Consider the following 22,136-nt stretch of genomic DNA (forward strand, 5'->3'; position numbering starts at 1 on the left):
TATTATAGGAAAATAAAATGAAAGGCAATTTCATGGATTTACTAAAGGGGACTTTTGTGTAGCTTTAAAGATACTAGATGCTGATAAAAAGTGTTTTTTCCCCCCAAATAGAACATTTCCCTCAAAATTAATGGCTCTCATTTTTTTTAAAGATTTTATTTATTTGACAGAGAGAGACACAGCAAGAGAGGGAACACAAACATGGGGAGAGGGAGAGGGAGAAGCTGGCTTCCCACCGAGCAGGGTGCCAGATGTGGTGCTCAACCCCAAGACCCAGGGACCTGAGCTGAAGGCAGACGCTTAATGACTGAGCCACCCAGGCACCACAGTGGCTCTCATTTTCTTTTAGACATAAGAATATCATTGCCACCGCCTTTATGTGTATCAGCTTTAACTGACGTCTTTTTGTTCTGGATCAGATATGGAAAGATGTTCATGAGATGCAGAACCTGAACCCTGTCTGTTCCTCACTGCCTGAAAACGGAGAATGGTTTTTACATTCTTACTGTAAAATATTTTGAAAGAAAAAAAAAGAGTAACATTTCATGTGAAAAGAAACAGCATTTGAATTTCAGTGCCCACAAACCCAGCTTTAGTAGAACACGGCCAGGATCGTGTGTTTACACTGCGGGGCCAGAGTTGAGAAGTCTGAGTGGCATATGGCCCTTTACAGAAGGGTTTGCGGACCCTTGCTCTGCAGCCGTGGTATTGGCCAACAAGGAAGACTTTCATAAATACAGTGTAGAGGGAAAAAACTAGACTCTGGAGTGCATGCCTATAATTCAAGCAAAATTACTTTTGGGTGAGATGTGTCCCAGAGTGGTGACCTCCGTGTGGGGTGAATGGGTTTCCTGCATGAGGGGGTTTCTGGGTGCTGGAAGCATCTACTTCTTGACGTAGGCTCTGGATACATAGAAGCGTGTCCCCAAAATTCCCTGGGCACTTAAGATTTGTTCTCTTTTCTGCATTCATGTGAGACTTCCAGCTTAAAAGTTTACTTTAGAATTTAAGGAAAGGGGCGCCTGGGGGGCAGAGTGGGTTAAGCGTCTGACTCCTGGTTTTGGCTCAGGCTGTGATCTCCGGGTCCTGAGGTTGAGCCTCGCCTCTGCTCCTCGCTCAGCGGGGAGTCTGCTCGGGATTCTCTCTCTTCCCCTCTTCCTCTGCCCCTCCGCCTTCAAGTAAATAAATCTTTTAAAAAGGTAATAAAATTGAAGGAAAGAGTCAAGGAAGAGCAATATGTATACATATATGTCTATGATGAGACAGAGAAGTGATGCTAGAGGGAGCTGAGGAGCGTGGGGAGGACCAGGTGGGAGCCGGAGGTGGCGGAGGTGCGGGCTGCCCGGGGCCCAGGGGGCTGCAGCAGAGGCCGGAGGGGCGTGGCTTGCAGCCCGGCCAGCTCCTCTGCTGTCACTGGTGGCCTGGTCATCACGGTCACCCCGGCGGCATCTCTGTTTGATCTCTGTTTGAGGGGGAAGGAGACTGAAGCCGAGAAAGATCCAGCATCCTGCCCACAGACTTCTCACTTGTGTGGGGAACACTTATTTTAATCCAGGAAGAAACTACAGTTTGTCCCCCTTTTTCTGAAAAGAAGGAATGAGCTGTCATGGAAGAAGCTACCACGGCTCCCAGGGACAGCCAGCAACACTGGCTTATTCCCACGGTTGGGTGGGGAGGCTGGAGGGTCCTGGGGGGCATGGGACAAGGGCTCTGGGGGTCAGAGACCCTGTCTGCACCTGCATGTTTCTATCACCATGGGGCATTCTTAATTCAAGGCGCTTGAACATGTACAGTATCTCGTTTCTTCCACGTTTGGTGCAGATGCTTTTCCAGTTTCGAGGTGAGACGCTTTATCCGTAGGTAACAGCCATACATAAGCTGTGCAGCCGTTTTAATGGCCTATAATGTGAAGGTCAGCTTTCAACAAAATGAAATACACCGCTGAAAACCAGTGGCTTGCAAATACTTAAAATTATCCTCGACTGTATGAAGGGAAAGCCAGGAAAGTTTTTCTCTTCTGGAATGGAATACAGTCTCCAGGATTCCATTTCAGGATCACGTCTGTGTGGGCCTGGATTTACGTTGCTAAGTGAGTTAGCAGGTGAGACGTGAGTCTGCACGAGATGCTGATTTTAGCTCATAGGAAAATGCAAGTGGCTGAACTGAATTCAGTACAATAAAAACAGAATGCACAAATAAACATCAGACTACGTGATTGTAGTTGGTGGGTGAGTCCGAGGTGAACATTTATGTTTATTTCTTGTTCTTTACACACGTGTGGTCTGTTCTGGTGCGGGGCTTGGGATTATGTTTGGTACAAACCGGCTGTGGGAATCTGTGCATGAAGAGTGTCAGCTCAGAGAGACAGAGAAGCACGGGATGTCCAAGCTCTTCTGTAAATTGCACACGCCTCCTCTCTGCAGAAATGGGTCATGGGCACCAGTCCGTTTCCAGCCCAGTGGAGACCTTCTCAAAGGGTGGCCTCAAGTCCCTTGACTTTATTAAAAAAAAACAACAACAACATGACAGAACCCTCTCCCCCCAAAATTAGCCCCTTGCTCCACTTCCTTCTGTTTCTCTCTCTTGTAAGTGATTGCTATGGTGTGCTATTCCCACACGGTGAGACTCAGAGACGTCCCTGGAGTCATACCTCCCGATGTTGAGCTCCTCACCTCCTTACAAACAAACAAACCCCTGTCCCCAGCATTTGTTGTGATACCGTCACGATGCTTCACTCTCTGCTCTAAGAACATCAACGTGGACAAAATGCAGCGCATCTCATTTACCACAATTGACAACTTTCCATCGTTCTCCCCATGTGATCAATAACCCAAAACCAAAATGGTATTTCTTTACCCAGGAAAACATTCCCATAACTCTGTATTTATGGAGGGGTTTACTGCCCATCCCATCTAGAGGACAGACCTGAGAAGCAGACTAGGAGGTGGCGTGAGGCTCACCGGGGCTGACTCGCCTGGAGCCGGAGAAACTCTCACCTACAGGGCTGGCACCTGGACCTCCGCTGCCTCCCACACAGGCAGTGGGAAGATTGGGAAAGCTGTGCATGTGTTCTTGTTGAAGGGAGTCCAGTGTGCACTGTAGACGGAAAGACCTTTTCTTTGATCCCAAGTAGGTCAATGCAGCACCCCACACCGTGATGACGAGGGAATGGCAGATGACTGTTTCCAGACGTGAGTACCCAGGAAATGACCTCTGAAAGGAGCCAGAACCATCCAAAATCAATAAACCAAGGCCAGGAATGCCAACATCTTTATTTATATTCCACATCGAAATGATACAAGTGCTATTCTGGTAAGAAAGATCTGTAGGCATCACACAGGCTCATGGGTCAGTCAACTTTTTCTAGCACTAAAAGATGACATGTGGACACCAGTGAACCTATGGGTGCAGGTGCGGCTGTGCCTGTCAGGTGAGGCACCTGACGGCCCTCACCGGGTGCGGCTGACCAGCAAGTGTCCTGGGCAGTGGCCCGAGCTGGTATTTGTAGATCTTGGTTGTCACAGCGACTCTGACTCTCAGGTTTTCGGCAGAAAATTGACACGCCCCCCCCCCCACCCCGCAACCAGGTGGTGTGGCTATAGAGTGGGCGACAGTCACCAACAGTCTAGGAGTATGAGCGGTGGGCAGTAGTGTGCGAGATTAATGAAATATGTAATATCAACAAACAAGTTGACAACTGGCTTTTATAGCAGGTTAATGACCGATATTCATGTTGGGAGATTAGACTGATGCATTTGAATCCAAATTGGCTATTGAGACATAGACATAGGAACATTGAAAAAGAGAGAGAAAAGCTGCAAGGTATTAACCGGCTGGCTCATCCCAATCAACACTCTCTTTTGTGCAGGAACAGAGCGTTTGATTTATGATCTTCCAATCACTCCCATCTCCACTGCACTTCTACCTCCACCCCACCCCTACCCCCCTCAACACATTTACCCACACTCCACCCCACCCCACCCCACTCCATCCCTCCCCAACCCACCCCACGCCCACTCCACCCTCACCCCCACCCACACCCCCCCACCCCCACTCCACCCCAGTCATTATCTCCAGCTCCGGTGTGTTGCCTGTCAAGTTGCTCTGTTCTTCATGGTGGCTTTTTTTTGCCATGTGCTTTTCTTGTAGGCTTACTCTATTCTTACACAAGAACAGGCTTTCATAAATAAGAGGAGAAACTTTACTCAGAAACTGGCGAAGTCGTTGGGTGCCAGGGTTCCATCAAACAGGGACCGTCAGAAAGGACGTTCAGACAAAAGATGGGGGACCCGCCAGCCCTGGGGGGTTCTGAAGGTCTGCCCTGCCAGGTCTTGGGAGCTGGCAACTTCTCAGAAGCACTCTGCGACAGCGGGGAGAGGAGACGGCCCATCGGACTGGGGCACTAGACACGCGTGCGCACGTGGTCTTTCCCTGCATCACTTTGCTCTATCACTGAGATGGGAACACGACGCGTCAGAGAAAAATCCCTTTTCTCTGGCATCTCTCTAACATGCCTCACGACCCCTCCTCTGTAAGGACAGTGTCCTGCGTCTCCTCATCCCCTGACCCTGTCGCTCCTCTGGTGGGCGGTGGGACGGCCCTGAGGGAGGGCAACCTGCCATACTCCCTCTCCTGGCCCCAAACACCCCCACAGACACCCCAAAATCATGCTTGGCCAAATGTCTGGGCACTCTGCGGCCCAGGCAAGTTGACACATAAAATTAACCATCACAACTCAACCCCAATTCCTAGCTCCCGTGAAGATATTTTAATAGGTGAAAAAGAGGGTTACCCCCCCAGGTTACCCCCTTAGGTGTACGAGGGAATGGGCGACAGCCACCAACAGTCTAGGAGTATGAGCTGTGGGCAGTAGTGTGTGAGATTAATGAAATACGTAATATCAACAAACAAGTTGACAACAGGCTTTTATAGTGTTTTCCACACTAACTAACTGCAAGCACATCAAATATAATTTGCCTTTCCAAATAAGCTGACACACAGGTCTCCATGCCACCTGAATGCACAGATTTCTCTCCGAAACAGCCTTAGGCGCATTCTAAAGTCTCAGTGAGCCAAGTGGTGTTGAAATTATTCTTCAGACCAGTTTTCCTTTCTGGGAGTGAGTATCAGAGGGAAGACGTTTATATGCCACTTAAATGTCTGCCCAGCTTCCCAAGATAAACCCTAAATGTTCCAAAAGAAGGACTGGTCTAGTACTGGAAGTGTGCAAGCTTCAACTCTCCCGCTGATGAAGGTCAAAGCTTGCATTTAAGAAAGAGTTTTCATGGAGACACACACCCACGCACACCCTCCCCCATGCACACGCGCACACATACACAGCACACACATGCACACACACATACGTGCATACAGAGCAGCTAAGCAATGAGAAGCGAAGAAGAGAAAGGTATGAGTTGAAGAGCAGGGTACCCCCGGGACTTCTACTTTTCTTAGGCAATTTTCATGTCAATGGGAAAATAGAAAATGTGAATAAGAGCTTGTTTTTCAAACCTGAGGGAAGATTCTATCTTTACCCCCAAATTCCAGTGTATCTGTGGGAGCTGTCAATTTAGGTAGGCTTTTTAAGTGAGACTCCTAGCTCACCTTTCCTTTGGGTGGGGGCTGGCTTGCTGTCACATAGAAAGAATAGACTCTCCCCCTACACCCCCCCATATCTTGAAAGTTATAGAAATCTATAGCTTTACTATGTTAAAGTTAGAACTGCTACCAAAAACTCAAACTTTTTCTTTAGATAAAATAAGTCCCCAGTCCCATTTTGACAATTTCTTTTCTTGTCACCGTAGCTGATTGGAAGTATCCCCCGGGACTGTACTAATTTAAATTAATTCTTTTGTGCAGAAATGATATTGGCTAGGTTCTTCCTTCCCGTCATTTCAATGGTTTCTAAATTTTTACTTCTCCCGAGCCTCTGTTGGCCATCAGCCAGCTTGGAGGCAGTGGCCCGTCACCCGTTTCCGCGCTGCGTGAATAGCCACCTCCAGCCCTCGCTCACCTGCGGCCCTCAGCGCCTGTCAAACTGTTCTCATGCAATGGAAGTTTGCTTCTTGTTTTATGCCCTGGGATTATCTCCGCACTCTTGCAGGGCTCTGTTTCCACGTGTACCTTTGTTACTTATTTCTGAGGGGTCCGTCTCAGATGGGAGGCTCCGGGGGTTGATCTTGACCATTCATTTTGAACAATGGCTCTCAGGGTGCCCTCTGATACTTCAGATAAATGCTGTCGATGATAATAAAATGGAATTCTGAAAGAAAGCTCAGTTTTACAGACATCAGCCCGGCTCACAAACCAATATTTTAGTATCATATTCAACCATGAAATCATTCGTTACTTGAATTAATTGTTATGATGTATTGATATGATTCTCCTTAACATCAACATGAGAGTTCTCCATGGAGCACTTTCCCACTGGGGGTCCAAAGGTGTGAGGAACTGGGGTATTCTTCAGAAAGAGGAGGGCTACTCTGGGCCCCATTTCTTCTTCTTCTTCTTCCTCTTCCTCTTCCTCTTCCTCTTCCTCTTCCTCTTCCTCTTCCTCTTCTTCTTCTTCTTCTTCTTCTTCTTCTTCTTCTTCTTCTTCATTCCTAGCACCCTCGGGATTTCTCCACCGGGTTGGTGTAAGCAATTGCTCTGCTTGGTTATGAATGGGTTCCCTTCATTCCTCAGCAACCCCATACAGATTCTCTGTGTATTCTGAAGTCGGTGGTGGGGAAACGGAGGGAGAGGCTATTTCATTGCTAACTGTTCTAAGGAGGATCGCCATTGTCATTAAATAAAATGCATGGTGGCCGCGGAGTAATGGAGCTACCTTGGGGGCCTGTCAGGAGAGTTACTCTGGGACGCTACCTGATCCTCCCGGGGAATACTGCTATCATGAAGGCATGTCTCTATTTAGAGACATCCTCCAGTCATTTTCAAAGGAAACCCCTTCATGCATAATTCTACTTCGTTTAATATTATAAGCAGTATTATCTAGCTTCAGAACTGACCACATTTACTGAGGAGGCATCAAAATATTTATTGTTTCCCAAAATCAAGCCTCCCTCAGAGTTTGGTGATTTCCCTCACTCAGGCTAATCAGGAGTGTTGCACCCTCTAAAGAGAAATTTTAAAAAAGGAGGGCCTAGAATGTTTTGAACAAAAGAAGGACTAAAATGAATTACAAGCATGGTCTCCCAGGTCATCATAGGGCCGTTGACCAACGAGGTTGTAAGTGTCCGAGCTCCTATGTTTGTATTTTACAGAAAGATTTTCTACTACGTATAGTTGGGTCCGAGGTATGTGAGGAGAAGCACATTAGTAACCAGCACCTAGACGTGAGCCATGCATATGTCCCCTGCTCTCTTTTGGAGGTCGAAGAACTCAGTTGGGACTGGATCCACGTGACTTTCTCCAACCTTCCCTGTCATGAGCTGCTACAGAAAGATTCAGAATCTGAGTCTGAGTGCCTGGATCCTTCCCAGTGTCCACAAACAAAAGAACACATAGATCGGTAGCTTCTGGCGTGGCCTACCTGTGGCTGTTACCGTAAGAACTAGCACATGCTTTCGTAAGGGTATGAATGAAGTCTGTCTGGCTTAAGTAGGAACAAACGCAGTGAACCTTGAGAAATGCCCTATCCTCTCTCTCTTTTGTTTTTCCTTTTGGCAGGTTTTCATGGGAATCTGTTTATTTGTTGAGGGCAGATCTTTGTGTTCGTAGTTTAATTGAAAAGGAGAAGGAGGAAGAGGTAGGTAAATGCAGCAGCAAGGTTTCATTGACAAATGTGGGTGCGTCTCAAGCAGAGTCTGATTTTCTTTTTTTATGTGTGGACTTGAAGACCTTTCAAAAATAGTCCTTAATCCCACGAGGCTTTAAAAAATCTGATAATAGAAATACGGTGGGGCTGATGCTAGTAATCATGGCCCATGGTGTCAGGGTAATCACTTCTAAAGAGGGTGGGCTGCTAATCCACACCTTTGTATGGCTTCCCTTGGATTTTCAGTCTTCCGTGCGGTCTGGGGACAGTATTGCATTTCAAACCCAGAACAGTTCCAGGGAGAAGGTGGGAGACCTAATCGCAAGTCCTTGACTGAAGAATGCAACCGAGACTCAAAATGTTAAGGGCTTGCCCAAGCTCTCGGGGCCGAGGCGTGGGGCTGCAGGAGGCACGGGGCCCTCTCACCCCGAAGCCACGTGGCCCCGTTCTCCTGGGACAGAGGTTATCCAGCAGGCTGTGTCAAGTGGAATTTCCTAAGTGACTCTGGTCCGCACACAGATGCACTATGTCAAGTCAATGACGTGTCTTTCTTTTAAAACAAAACAATGTCCCTCACAGTTGTCCCCTTGTGCGTAGATGGTGGCAAATTATTGTTTGCCAAGCCTTCTATCTCCTCCCTTTCTGTGTTCCATTGAGATCATGGAAATGCAAAGTAAATAGCCATGGAGTAAAATGCCTTGGAGAGTATTTATTTAAGAGTATTGTTCCAGGATGTGCACAAAGATAAAGACTTTGTGTAATGAATGAGTGGCTCCAGAGGCCAAATACCAAGAAGTTATATTCTGTACCCAGTGTGTCCTGGCCAGGGCGGGGTCACTACGAGCTGTCTCAGGACATGCTCTTAAACAAGGGTCACCTTGCCCAGCAAAAACCAGTCCTCCAAATCCATGGGGGCAGGTAGAAGCTCAGTAAAAAGAGCAGAGGGAAAATTCCGGGCTGTTGTCAGTGTGTCAGAATGTCAAGGTGGGAAGAGGCACTCAGAAATCGGTTCAAGACGGAGGAACGGGCAGCCGGCAACAAGATGTGCGTGCTGGAGCTGGTGTGTGGGGCGTGCGGTGCCCCAGAGGCCGTCCTGCACTCCGCAGGCTGGGGCAGCCCGGGAAGAGGTCTGCAGCTGGGGAGCTTGCTCTTCATCAGTTCCTCAAGGGCCCAAAGGAGAAATAGCAGTGTTTGCTTTGGGGTCACGTCACCTCTGCAGGGAAGGTGGGGAAACCATCGGTGTTCAGGAATCCAGTGTTAATCAGTTTCAACATCACCCTATTCCCTACAAATGCAGCAAAACAGACAGATAGACAGACAAAACACGGATAGCCTAATTTGGAATGAAATACAAAGCAGGGAGCACGCAAATGTCTCTGCATATTTAATGATTATTGACTTTTTAAGTTGGTTTTAAAATAAAAGCTTTCTAGATGAAATACGGATTTCGAAGGATTACTAGAAAGTGTGGCTTGAGCACCCACCAACTTTATATTAATTTCTTGCCTTTATGCATTAAGCTCTACCATTTTCCTAATTTCCTGTAAGCACCTATTGGCCGTATGAATTGTTTTATCATCGAAAATGCCGTTGAGGCAAACTAGTGGTGTGCTGAAAAGACTTTTCATACAGACCTGTTTATTCACCAATAGCATTTGAAGTCAGCTTTAAGGTGCTCCTGAAAAAAAAAAAAAAAAAAACACAACAAAACCCAGCATCGGACAAGCACTGTCTTCTTCAGGGAGCAGGGTGTATTGCCTACATAATCTGAACATACAGAATTGAGTTTTATTGATAGGGGAACACATTTTATTGCTTTCTCTGATGTAGTAAGTTGGCTTCCCCATTTCATTAAAGCAAGATTACTGGCCCTGTTTCATTATCACTGTTCTGATTCTTGGAGAAAATAATCTTCCACATCGCTTTTTGTTACTTAATTATAATAGTGGGTAACGATCATAAAATTTACATGGAACTGTCTTTGTAGAAATACACAGAAAGCACGGTCGTTACGTGAGGGGTGTGGAGAAAGCACACCTTTTGTCTTTTTCTTTTCTTTTTAAATTAGATAGCAGGAGTGGGAGAAATCCTTAGGAGCTCCCACGCCCTTTTAGAGATTTTTCACTCGGCATACGTGACGTGATTGCTCATATTCGCACGGACTCTCAGGTCGGATGGATACCAGAGAAATTCCCATCTCATAGATGGATAGACTAAGAGCATCAGGGCCACTCACTACTCCCCCCACGCCAGTCCCCGGGCAAGAACAGGTGAGAGTTCAAAGACCAAGAGGATTTGAGATGCCCCAGCACCAGCTCCTCAATCCAAGATACAAAACGTGGCAATAGGTTGCAACCAAAGTTTTTGCTAATTGATGTCAAATACTATCTTTTCAGTTTCTCCTGTCTTGTCAGAGACCCAAGAAAACCCTTTGTCTGTCTCTCTCCTGAATATTCCGTTCCACTTGGACGCTTGCCTGCTTCCAGTGGATGATCCCTTACTTGCAGGCACCCACCTTGCCGCTGCCGGCGAATGCCAGCCGCCCGGGCCGCCCGCAAATACCCGGGCACTGCCGCCAGGGAACCAGAGGTCATGCCTTCCTTGGACACACTTTGCCCCCTTTTCTGTCTACACTGGAAAAGGGGATACTTACCCAGCAGCCAGCGACTGTGGGAGATGCCTACAAAAGCACAGAATCTACCTTGTGGGGGTGCTGAGGATGGGAAAAGGCATCCCGTGCCACAGACTAGCACGTTCCTTCCCACCCAGAGAGGACCCAGTGTAGGCCGGCTATGAGTTCCTTTATGAGGGGTAGAGCATCCGTATCAATACCAGTATCTCATTTAATCTCCAGTCCGTGGGTTCTCAAGCATGAGTTCCAATCCTGAGTTTGCTGCCCCACATTCTGATTCAGTTGGGGTGGGGGGGGCTTGACCCGGTTAAAACCTCCCAGGTGGCTGTGATACACAGCCGAGGTTGAGAGCCACTACTCCAAGGGGTTAGCCTGGTGATGGGTATTAAGGAGGGCACGTTCTGCGTGGAGCACTGGGTGTTATGTGCAAACAACGAATCATGGAACACTACATCAAAAACTAATGATGGAATGGATGGTGATTAACGTAACATGATAATAATAATAATAAAAAAAAACCTACTCCAATCCCTGCGGTGGAAATGAGTGTCCCCTAATTTCCAGAGGCGAATACAGAGGCCCAGAGGGGTTTAGTCGTGGGTTCAAAGTCACACAACTGGGTGCGGGAGCTAGGGCTATTACCCTAGGTTTTCTGAGCCCGACGTTCGTTAATACCCTTCGGGCAATCGCTGGGAACATTAGCTGAGTCTGGGGATCACTGAGGAAGATTTTACAAGGACTGATGCTTGGACCCCATCCAACAACCAGGATCCTTATTTTCTAAGCCCCCTGAGGGAATCTCACATGAGTCATGGATCTGGGGACAACTTCACTAACCTGAAAATGCAACACCTGTAGACAAATTCCCTGGGGTGTGCTCGAGCAGGTGTCGGCTCCAGGACACCAGCCCCAGCCCCCAGAGCAGAGTACATGGGATGGGGGCCGAGGACGTGGATTTAAAATTGACATAAATCTTTCCCGGCAGTGTTTTTTACAGACGGAATTTTGGGAACTACCTACATTATGCACCAAGTGTTTACATTTAAGTAGAGTTCCCCGTTTCTCTCCCTTCTCCTTCCTACTTCCTTCTCTCCCTGTCTGTCACGTTTCTCTTCCCCATCACTTTCTCTTTCAGTTCTTACTGTAATAATACGAAAAATAATTTCTACATTAGGTTTTATTCTACCCTTGCGGCCTGCAAGTATTTTCTTAGTCAATAGTAGTATATGGAAAACGGTTTTCACACACACACACGTCTTCTGTAGTTGGTCTGTGTATTAACAAAAAATGAATGTACCTTCTTAGGACAAACCTATTTTAGACTGAAAACTTTTAGCAGAAAATTGTACATGATTCTCTCATCTCTTAGCAAAGTTATCGAAGAAGTACGGGCTTGTCCTTCGCTCTCCAGCAAGCAGAATTGTGCATAGGCTGGAACCATTTCTAGTTTCGCTTCATGCGGCCCTAACCCCCCTTCTCTTGCCAGCGAGGGTAAAACGGTATGGGGGGCTTCTGTTGACATTTTCTGAATTCGCTGGTACAGGAAACAGAGAAAGAAAACGAAAGGGGGACAGAGGAAGGAAAGCCAGTAAATGGAGAAACTGAAGTCAGCAAAGGAATTACTGGTGAGGAGAGAGCAGAGGAGAGTCGGGGAAAAGGAGCTGGGGGAGGCCGGGGGCTCGGGGAAAGAGCTAGAAGAAATGTTACGGCGAAGAGTGCAAGAGCCACGTGCAATCCTTGCGGAGCTTCACCAAGTGTTTTTTTATCTGCCCCTCAAACAATCCTGTGATTGTCCTGCCCAGAGGAGGACTCTGAGGTTCAAAGTGGTCAGGGCCTTGCCTGCGGTTCTGCCCCAGGAGGTGGTGGTGGGAAGCCAGACGGGGTCTTCCGACCGCTCTTGCGGCTTTGCCCGCAGGGACGCCCCGTCCCCCTGCAGCCGAGGCCCAAAGGCCACGCACGAGCGTGTGAGCGCAGAGCGGACCAGGCCCTCCCTCGGCGGCACCGGCAGCTCACGGCCCCTGGTCTACACCCGCACTGTCCTGGGAGGGACTCCCGACTCAGAGCACAAGTCAGACACACTTGCAGTTTTCTTGTTTCCCTTCTCTTGCCTAACTAGGGCCAAAACTGCCTTTCCAGTCGGATGTTGGGCATACAATTTCCTTCCCCGGGGGCTGGCTGATCCCAGGGGACCAAAGCTTGTGGGTGCTGCGCCCGCATCAGGACAGCCGCTAGACCCACACAGCGGCGGGGTGACGGCCGCGGCAGCGCACCCGGAGCCGAATGACGCAGTAGGACGTCGGTGCACCGTACTTATCACTCGCCGGCAATACCGGCCTTTTCTTTTTCACGCTTGAAGGGAGAGGTGTTTAAACTTCACTGGCTCTTATCTCTCTGTTCTATTGCTTAGAAATGCAAGACGGCGCCTTCTACCTCCGGCTGATTTGCATGGCACAGCCTCCATGGTGGTGGTTTTCCTCCAAGTACGAATGTAGGAAGCAGTTTTTTGTAATTGAACTTGAAGACGTAACCACCTGTCTTTAGGCCTCAGAGTAGGTGGATGGGCTGGGAGATCTGGGGACAACAATTTTAACCGAACGCAACAGAAGGTGAAGACTCCAAGCAGGGAGCCAGCAAGGAGCAGGGGAGGCACTTGAGGCCCAGCCGGGAGCAGCCTGGAAGAAAAGAGAAAAAGGATACAAACAGCTTGGATAAATGTATCAAAATGTAACAAACGCTCCGGCAGGTCCAGGCGTGCCAGGTGCACAGGGAAGAAACTGCATTCTCAGCAGCCAGCAGGTTGGGGGATTTTAAGTGTTTCGGTTCCATGTTGCTGGGTCATTTTACAAGCCTGCCCTTTTCCTCGGCTGGGGGTGGTGCATCGCTGGGGGAAAAAAAACCTCACGAGATTATCGCGTTTTTCTCCACTTATCTCTTCTGCGTGTTTTATGAGCCAAAAGTCGTGTCATCCGAGCAACAGAGGAGTAAAAACAGGGGCACAAAGATCCTGCTGTGTGTGCAAGTCTTGGAAATCTGTTTTCCTGGACAAACAAGTTAGTTGAAAGAACAAAGTCTGAAAGTGAATCATAAACTCTTGTTTTGTTAGAGTAGAAACTGTTTTTGAAAACATCTATGTTGGATTTGGGGGCACAGACGGGCAACGGGGGGCCAGAAATAAACTGGAATCGTCCGAGAGGGAGTAGACGGACTGAAGAGTCTGTTCTTTTTTTCCCTTTAATAATTGCAAGGCAAAGATAACACACATTTTTCAACACACTGAAAACATTATAGCCTGTTTAAGTCTTCAAGTAAATAGCTTTTGTTAACTCTCACATAAGTGAATTTAATAAATGAAAAAAACCATCCTTAATATAAAAGCTTTGTCAGAGGCCCAAAATGAATTTTGAGTGTGGCTTTACAGGAATTAATGTAAGCAATCTGGTGATGACTTGCTTCTTTTAAAATAAATCCTAAGGCATTATGAATTATTGAAAATTATGTAGTTGAAAGAAATCCTCTGAATTGTATTACTTTCTTTACTGGAAAATGGTAATGCTCTTTTGAATGGGAAAGCAAACTATATTAAATTTAAAAATCCAAATATTTTACTTTGAGGCAATACAAATTCTTTCTTTTCAGGACATTAACATATGTATTGGGAAAGCTTGGGGCATCTGCATAAAATGTATATGACTACTTAGAATGCAGACATACTTGTTTAGACTTCTTAAAAACGACTTAAAATTTGGGACGCCTGGGTGGCTCAGTTGGTTAAGCGACTGCCTTCGGCTCAGGTCATGGTCCTGGAGTCCCGGGATCGAGTCCCGCATCGGGCTCCCCGCTCAGCGGGGAGTCTGCTTCTCCCTCTGACCCTCTTCCCTCTCATGCTCTCTGTCTCTCATTCTCTCTCTCTCTCAAATAAATAAATAAAATCTTTAAAAAATGACTTAAAATTTATCTTTAACATTATGATCTGGGGAGTAAGCCTAAAGAGTGCAGTTTCTGTTTATACACACCACGGTGCTTGGGAGGTATTTGCCCATTTGTAAAAGCCGGCTGACTTTGAAAATGTCCAAGAGGACCTGTCCAAGCAAAAATAAAATATCAGCTTAAGCATTCGGCAAATTATTCCACAAGCAAAACGGAGAAGATTTTCCTGAGTTTTAAAATGAGCAGATTAATAAAAGTTTCCCACTTTTGGATAACACATTAAAAACCATAACACTTCCATTGTTTTGGAAATCCGTGAATCAAGCTCTCTGTTCCTTTCCTCTGGCAGAGGAACTGACCAGTATTTGAGCAGGACTGAATGAATAGAGGTATATAAAAGAAGGAATTCTCCACTTTGACTATCTGTAGTTTTCTTTCTTTCTTTCTTTTTTCCTACTGATTTAAAACATAGTCGATCAATGTTGCTTCCCATTCTCATGCATGGCTGTAGTTCAAGGTCAAGGTCCTGAAAATGCCATCTGAGTTCTGTACATGCTGAGTTTTCAAAGTTATTTTTACTAGTTTCTCATTTTGTCTTGATCTACCAGTGTAGGCACAGGGAAATCATTACTTTTGCTTCATGCTCTTGAGAGCCTAGAATGTTCTAGAGAGCTGGGGCCAAGGGTCCTAGCAAACAGTTGCGGAACGCTTGTGCCCTGCACTGGCTGGGGCTGGCTCGCAGGCGCACAGTCCTTTTGAACGTACCGTTTAGGTGCGGCACGGATGCGATTTTGTTTACAGGGCAATGGTCCTCCTGGTTGCACTCTGCCAGGAATCCAGGCTTATTTCCCAGAAATAATGCTCTTCCAAAGGGTAGATAAATATCCCCTCCCATTATATGGAGAGTTAATAAGATAACCCGGGAACTCCAGGCACACACCCAAGGGCAGCGTTGAGGGTGCATAGCGAAGGCATGAACCTGTCACGAGGAAGACGGAGGGCACGCAGGGCACCAGACAGGTGAGCAGACAGAGCCGCGTGCTGACCTCAGCGCCAGCCACGAGCAGGCTGCGGCCGGGCTCAGAAGCGCACAGAGCAAGGAAGCACCTGTGAGTCTCACCCGGCAGAGTATTAGCAGGAAAAGCCGAGACTGAGGACCGGGTCTGTAGGGAGGGGCAGGTAGGTCAGGAAACCCTCGCGCCTACATGTGTTGACATGTTGAGGTGCGTGACCGAGAGTTGGAGAACTAGTCGTTAATAGAACAGGTTCTGTTTCCTTAGGACGTAGCCCAGAGAGGGAGCCAGACGTGCAGTCGGCACCTCATGCCTGCCGGTACAGATGGAGAGTGGGGGCGGCTTGAAGGGGATGGTTCAGTCTGCCCTGGGACTGCAGGAAATCTCTGCTGAGGGGAACAATTTGAGTTCTGTCGTAGTGGAGGAGAAATAATTTTCTAGATGTAAATTTAAAAGTTAAGTGTGTTCTTGGCACAAATTAATGAAAGGAAAACGCACGCCTGAGGCATAATGAGAATTTCAGTGGGGCCAGAGCAAAGGTGTTATATGGGAAAGGAGAGGGGGAAGAAGGGGAAAACATGAGCGATGACACTCACGGGGGAGCTTGGGGAAGACCAGCGAGGACAGAATGAATGGGGAGCATGGTGTGTGTGTGTGTGTGTGTGTGTGTGCGTGTGTGTGTGCGCGTGCACACACGTGCACGTGTGTGGTCATATCCACGCTCATTTGACTACCTGAGAATGAGCACAGGCACAGGGGGCACAGGAGAGCAGACTGCGGGAAAGATAGCGATTTCAATTTGGGGCATCTTCTGTGGGCAGAGGCGTGGGACTTGCACGCAGAGATGGCTGGAATGCAGGCAGAATTACGAGCGGAATGACATCTTTAACGAAGAAACACAGAGCCCTCCAGTTTGGCACAGGCGGGGTGGCATCCCCACGGGGCGGGCAGTGGGAGCCCAGGACTTACTCACCACCCCTTCAGGGAGACGCACAAACAGCCCTCCCCATCCCTGACACAGGGAGCCCACACTGACATTTCCCATTTCCCATGTCACTCTCCAGCACAGCTAAAACGAGTTCGCACTGTCGAAACAGACAGTGACCCAAGGTGAATGAAAGACTTGCCAGAGAACATTCCTGGAAGATTTCCATGAAAAGTAATCAGTTTCACAAACCTGGTATAATGTCCATATACCATCAGGTCTAAGCACACACTGATCACACTGGTGTTCTACATCATAGCATCTCTGAGGTTCCCACGCACCTGCCAGGCACTGACAGCCAGGCTACCCTTGCCTGAATCACATGTGACTTAGCTGTTATTCCTGGGGCATGAAGAGGCGGTGAAAACCCTCGATAGTTCAGCTGACCAAACACTTACAGGTTAAGAAAACTCATCTGATGACGATAAAGGAATCAATTCATCAGGAGAATACAACAATCCTAAAGGTTTAGACACCTAAGAGAACTTATAAATACATGAAACAAGAACTGATAGACATGCATGAAGAAGCGGAAAAATCCATAGCCCTAGATTTCAATACCTATCTCTCAACAATTGATACAAAAAGATAGAAAATTGGCAAGAACATAGAAGATCTGAACAACACTGCCAACCAACTTGACCTAACTGGCAATCATGGACCAAACGGAATACACAGCCCTTTGAAATGCATGCAGAATATTTACCAAGATATGTTCGGTCATAAAACAAAAGAAATGAAAGCATATTTTCACATAAGGATGTACCAGACTATTTATAGCGGGTGACTTTGTAATATCCCAAAAAGTGGAAACAACCCGAAACCCCACCAAAGGTGAATGGGTAAACAAACGGGTCTATTCACACAATGGACCACCACTCAGCAATAAATAAAATGAACAGGTGATGCACACTACAAATGGATGAATCTTAACATAACTAAGCTGCGAAGAGGTCAGACAGAAAGAGGAACTGGGTACAATTCCACTTAAGTAAAGTTCTAGCAAACCGATCTGTAGAGACAGGAAACCAGATCAGCATTTCCCTGGGGAGAAGGGTGGACGTGGGGGCTGGATGCCAGGGTGGAATCACGAAGGGGCTCGAGGAGGCATTTGGACCTGGTGGATGAGTTCATTTTCTCGATAGAGGCGATGGCTCCCCAGATACACATAGCGGACAGGTGAAACTGTATACTTTTAAGATAGGTGGTTTATTGCATGTCAATTATGCCTTAATAAGATACTGAAAACCTCATAAGGAAATGAAGGTATAGCCTTGTCTCATTTTTAATGAGCACTGTTTTTCTTCCCATCCTAGTGGTACATGAAACACTGGTGCATCCTACAGGAACATACGAGACTCAGTATGTGACAGGTACACCCTCCCCTCACAGTTCCTCCATATCCGGTGCCTGAGAAGACAAGGGGCTTGGCAATCTATTTGCGCATGGAATGGTGTTTTCGAGTAACAGGTGGAAACTGAGGGTTAGAGCGATAACCAAGGATCTACAAAGAGAAGAGAGTCTAGACAACCCGGATTACAGAACAGAGCTTTCCAGTCAAGGTACACAGGTATTATCCCAACTCCTGCTTACTCATCTTCCTTGAGAACAACTAACTCTCCAGATGCAATCTTATGCTCTCGACTTGTCTCATATTTACCCAAGACTTTCGCTACAGCAGCAGGGCATTATTTGGTTCCAGTATGTTCTGGAACTTGAAGAGCTTCTGCAGCTGGACATTTGGGTTGGGAGCCACGAGCTCAGAGGCAGGTGAAACCTAAGGAGGGGTGAGGCGGGAAGAGGTTGGAAGAGGGCAGCTCAGACCTCCACGGAGGACAAACACAAGATTCCTACAGAAGGAGCCTTCCAGGTCCCTTCTGACGAGCGAGAGGGGAGGGATGATGGGTAGAAACAGGTAAGCCAGGCGGTGGAGGTCTCACCTTGCCAGGCCACCCCTGCCTGCTGTGAGGTCCGCGCCCGAGGCTTGTTCCTGGTTACCAGGGAGGGCAATTTCCCTGTCTGGTGTGTCATATTCATAATTGATAGTAAGGTAACATGGCATACTTTTGCCCTTTATCATCATAACACTTTGACTTTTCAGGAATGCATATCTTTCCTCTGTCCGAAAAGGACTGAAGGCACCTTGCAAACAGGATGGAAGAAAACAAGCAAACAAACATCATATGAAAGATTCAGTACGTGGGAAACAAAGCAGGCAAAGAAAGCAGCGGATCCGGTGCCTAAATTAAACCCAAACTTTGAGCTTTGTGGCCTCGGGGGGATCAGGAAGCATACACTGCAGGGCCTGTCGCTGGAGAGGTGGGAGCACCCCGCCGCTCTGAGAGGGGAGGACCGATCTCCTTATGCCCTGTGCCTGGCCAGCCAGACTCAGACACCTCGTTGGACAGCCTTATCACCACCGTTTCACGACAAAGTGCATCAATAGCTTTCATTTACATACAGCTTGAGGCAACTTTTAAAAAAAAATCAGATGTAAAATTGAGGTATGATTTCACTAAAATGTTTATTGTATCTAGTCCTTCACTGGGTCCGGAGATGGAACTTGGAATATCTGCGTCAGAGCATCCCTCCGATTATCCCCCTCGATATTATTTCGCGGAAAGCCGGCTTTGGCAGGCAGCTGGGCTGCAGGAGATAACGATGAGAATCGTTAGCGTGGAAGCAGATGGCCTTAATTGCTGACTGGGGACAGACACATAAACCTTGGTGGGCAGATAAGCAGGGGTAGAGTTAACTCTTCCCTTAAAATATCAGAGAACCCGATGGGAAGGCTACCCCACTAGGCACAGAGGTGGGCTATCAGGGTAACTGAATGCAAAGCCACACAGTCTTTCTCAGAAAGCAGGCTGCGGTCTGTCCCAGAGTGTGCGGCTCTGTGCCATAGGGAGCTCAGAGTGTCCCGTCACAGAGTGACAATTCCGTCATGTCCGTCCCCGGGCCACCCCCATCATTGGCACCTGCATCCTTTGAGGAGTGCAGACTCCTGGACCCCATTCCAGACCTGCGGAATAGGAATGTTAACAGCGGGTGACTGGCAGGCTCAGGGTTGTGTGGTTTGCGCGCTCCCCGCTATGCACAGATGCTCTGAAATTGGGTAACTATGCCCACAGAGGTCAGAGCTTGAAAGCAGTCTCTGAGCGGCTGCTGCTGATTCCGTGGGGCAGGGAGCAGCCCCTCTCCAGTCATCCCTGGTTCCCATCCCTCTGCTTTCCTCCTTTGTTTCATCGCTTTCTTCCCCATGCATTTATTGAGCAACTACTGTATGTGAGCCCTGCATAAAGCGCTGTGTTATAGAACCAGTGTCTTGGGAGAGGTGAACTTCACTAAATGAGTCTTCCCGAAATTCCGCCTGTTTGGTATAAAAAGAGGGGCAGGGTACAAAACCGAAGCCCCGGGACATGGTGGGGGTCATGAGAGCTAAATGTGGAATTCGTAGCAGGTGCAATTCATGGACCGCAGAGATTCTGTGAACAGCAGAACCAGCACACCCGCCGCGCTCCAGGCCCAGGACAAACTTCCGAGAATTCAAGGATGAACAGCCTTGAGTTTCTCTCCTTAGGGAGCTGAGGACCTAGCAGCGGGGGCAGGTAAGCTCACACCAAACAGGTATATACGTGGCTCCTCTCAAATCCCTGCTGGTTGAGACCCAAGATTCATGTTTGGTTTCCAGTTACAGGTCGATGCTGGTTTCTTGGGCTTATTTTGCCTTTCCTTCTCTGGCCCCACCTGTCACCCCTCCAGAGTCAGAGTGTTGTGCGGAGGCCCTAGCTGCTTTGGGGGCCCAGGACAGCTCCCAGTGGGAGGCAGTTGGTGCGTGCAGGGCAGACATGACTCCTGGACCGGCTTCCTGTTTTCAGCGGGGTGTGGCAATGCCAAAAGGACAGCCTCACTTTCTGGCTGGAATTCTGGCATTTCTCTGAATTTGCAGAGGAAGCATTGGGATTTCAGAAGCAAAGCCTCAAGCTGTCAACCAGATATTTAAAAAGTTGGCCATCGTTGTAACGATGTTCTCATGTTCTCATGATGCAGGGGGCCAGGGGGAGCCCCGGCCTGCTTAAGATTCCACCGCTTCCTATGGAGAAAGGTCTGGTGGTCAGGTCCAGAGAGGGAAGCCCGCCTTCTCTGGAAGGTGTGATGCCCCTTTCTCTCCAGTTCTACCCACTTCCAGTACACTTCCCCAGACTGTCACTAAATGGTTGACACACCTGTTTGCCTCTATGGCAATTATGGCTTTCTCTTCATTTATTCTGCCTTCATCATTCTTTCATCCACCCATTTAATAAATACCCGGAGGGCCTTCCAGGGGCCAGGCAAACGTGGTAATCAGCAGACACATAATGGTACGGCCGGCCGGTCAGTCCAAGAGCCCCTACCGGAGTTTGCGGGGTGCCCTGCTCCTGTTCAGCTACAGGGGCTGTCAGTGTGGTCTCAGTGCAACCCAGAACCCCCATAGCTCATCACGTAGCACGGAGCAATCCCCAGGAACTCCTCCCCAACATCCACCACTAGGTCCTTGACACAGAAAGCGGCTAAATGCACGAAGGTTAGTGTTGAGCCGCCAGCATGGAAGGTAGAGGTTGCTTCTCAAGAGCGGAGGGGATTTGAGGCAGAAAGACTGAGGTAGAAGAAAAGACAAATTAATTAGCTTGTCAAATCCTTCTCAGAAAGCACAAATGCAACAGGCTGTTGCATAATGAAGTATCATTCCCCAGGAATGGGGAGTTTCCATACCTTGCTTCTCTTCATGTACCGATTTTTGTTTCAAAGGTACTTGTGAATTAGTGCAGATATCACAATGGTTGGATAAGATGTAAGAGGAACATTCTGCGACATTAAATAAGTCAAGTTACTCTTAAGTTTGTATATATGTGGGCCTACATGTTACAAGATTGGGACAGGATGCTCATTTTTTTACACGGGAACTCAATGGATACTGAACACAAAGTAGCAAATTATTTTAATAAAAGGAGTTAATAAGAGTTTTATGATATTTCCAAAAGCACTTTTCAACTTGCTTGAATATTCGGATGCATTCTCTTGCCACTCATTAATTTATGGTTTTTATTTTGCATGATTATTGTGAGGAAAATTCCTGGGTACATAACCCTGAAGTGAATTTCTAAGGAGACCATTCTGACCATGAATGACATTTTTCTATTTTTGGTTTTATTAAAAATTTCCCCGCAGTGAAAAATTTGGAAGAACTAAAGAAATACTGTGGTAGATCCAGCTACAAGTGAAAATTCAAGTGAAAATTTGTTGTAAATAACAGTAATTTACATGATAACATATTTTTATATTTTCTGCTGTAATAATGATTCCCATATAACCACATTATATTGTTCAAATGTGATTTGCAGAACTCATGGTTTATTTTCAAATCTATGCATTGCCTTAAGAATTTTATTTATAATTTCAGTTTCTATTGCTTCAGCTGTGTGGTATCTTTCCAAATTAAAATAACAAAAACTGCCTACAGAAATCTTAAAACTATGATGACCCAAGAAAGATCGCTTAACAAGCCATTATCAATAGAACACAAACAATGTGGAAAAACATCTTCATGATAGCACCCAAATTAGTGATTCAAATAAAGGCAAGGAAAATTGTATGAAATAAATATATAATAATTTATTAATTTTGTATGTGACTACTTTTTACCAGCCCAAACACGTCCACCCCATCATCACAACAGCTAGGCCTATGCACGCTTAATTTATTTTGTAATTATAAAGATCTATTCATCAAGGTAGAAGATATATTGCCTTTGATTTAGCAGTTGATAGTGTCTGAATCTATTTG

The 22,136-nt window shown here is 47.1% G+C and overlaps 1 long non-coding RNA gene across 2 annotated transcripts; it reads left to right on the plus strand.

Moving 5' to 3' along the window:
* The first annotated feature begins 15,235 nt into the window (after positions 1-15,235).
* Positions 15,236-21,927, plus strand: LOC113920110. 2 transcript variants are annotated; one of them, XR_003519235.2, is made up of 4 exons: positions 15,236-15,335; positions 17,630-17,883; positions 18,415-18,817; positions 19,771-21,927. It is a non-coding gene; the product is annotated as an uncharacterized LOC113920110 (long non-coding RNA). The 2 variants fall into 2 exon arrangements; XR_003519236.2 differs by having other exon boundaries at positions 17,630-17,875.
* Positions 21,928-22,136: the final 209 nt, after the last annotated feature.

Source organism: Zalophus californianus, chromosome 3, assembly GCF_009762305.2.
Source record: "Zalophus californianus isolate mZalCal1 chromosome 3, mZalCal1.pri.v2, whole genome shotgun sequence".
Lineage (NCBI taxonomy): Eukaryota > Metazoa > Chordata > Mammalia > Carnivora > Otariidae > Zalophus > Zalophus californianus.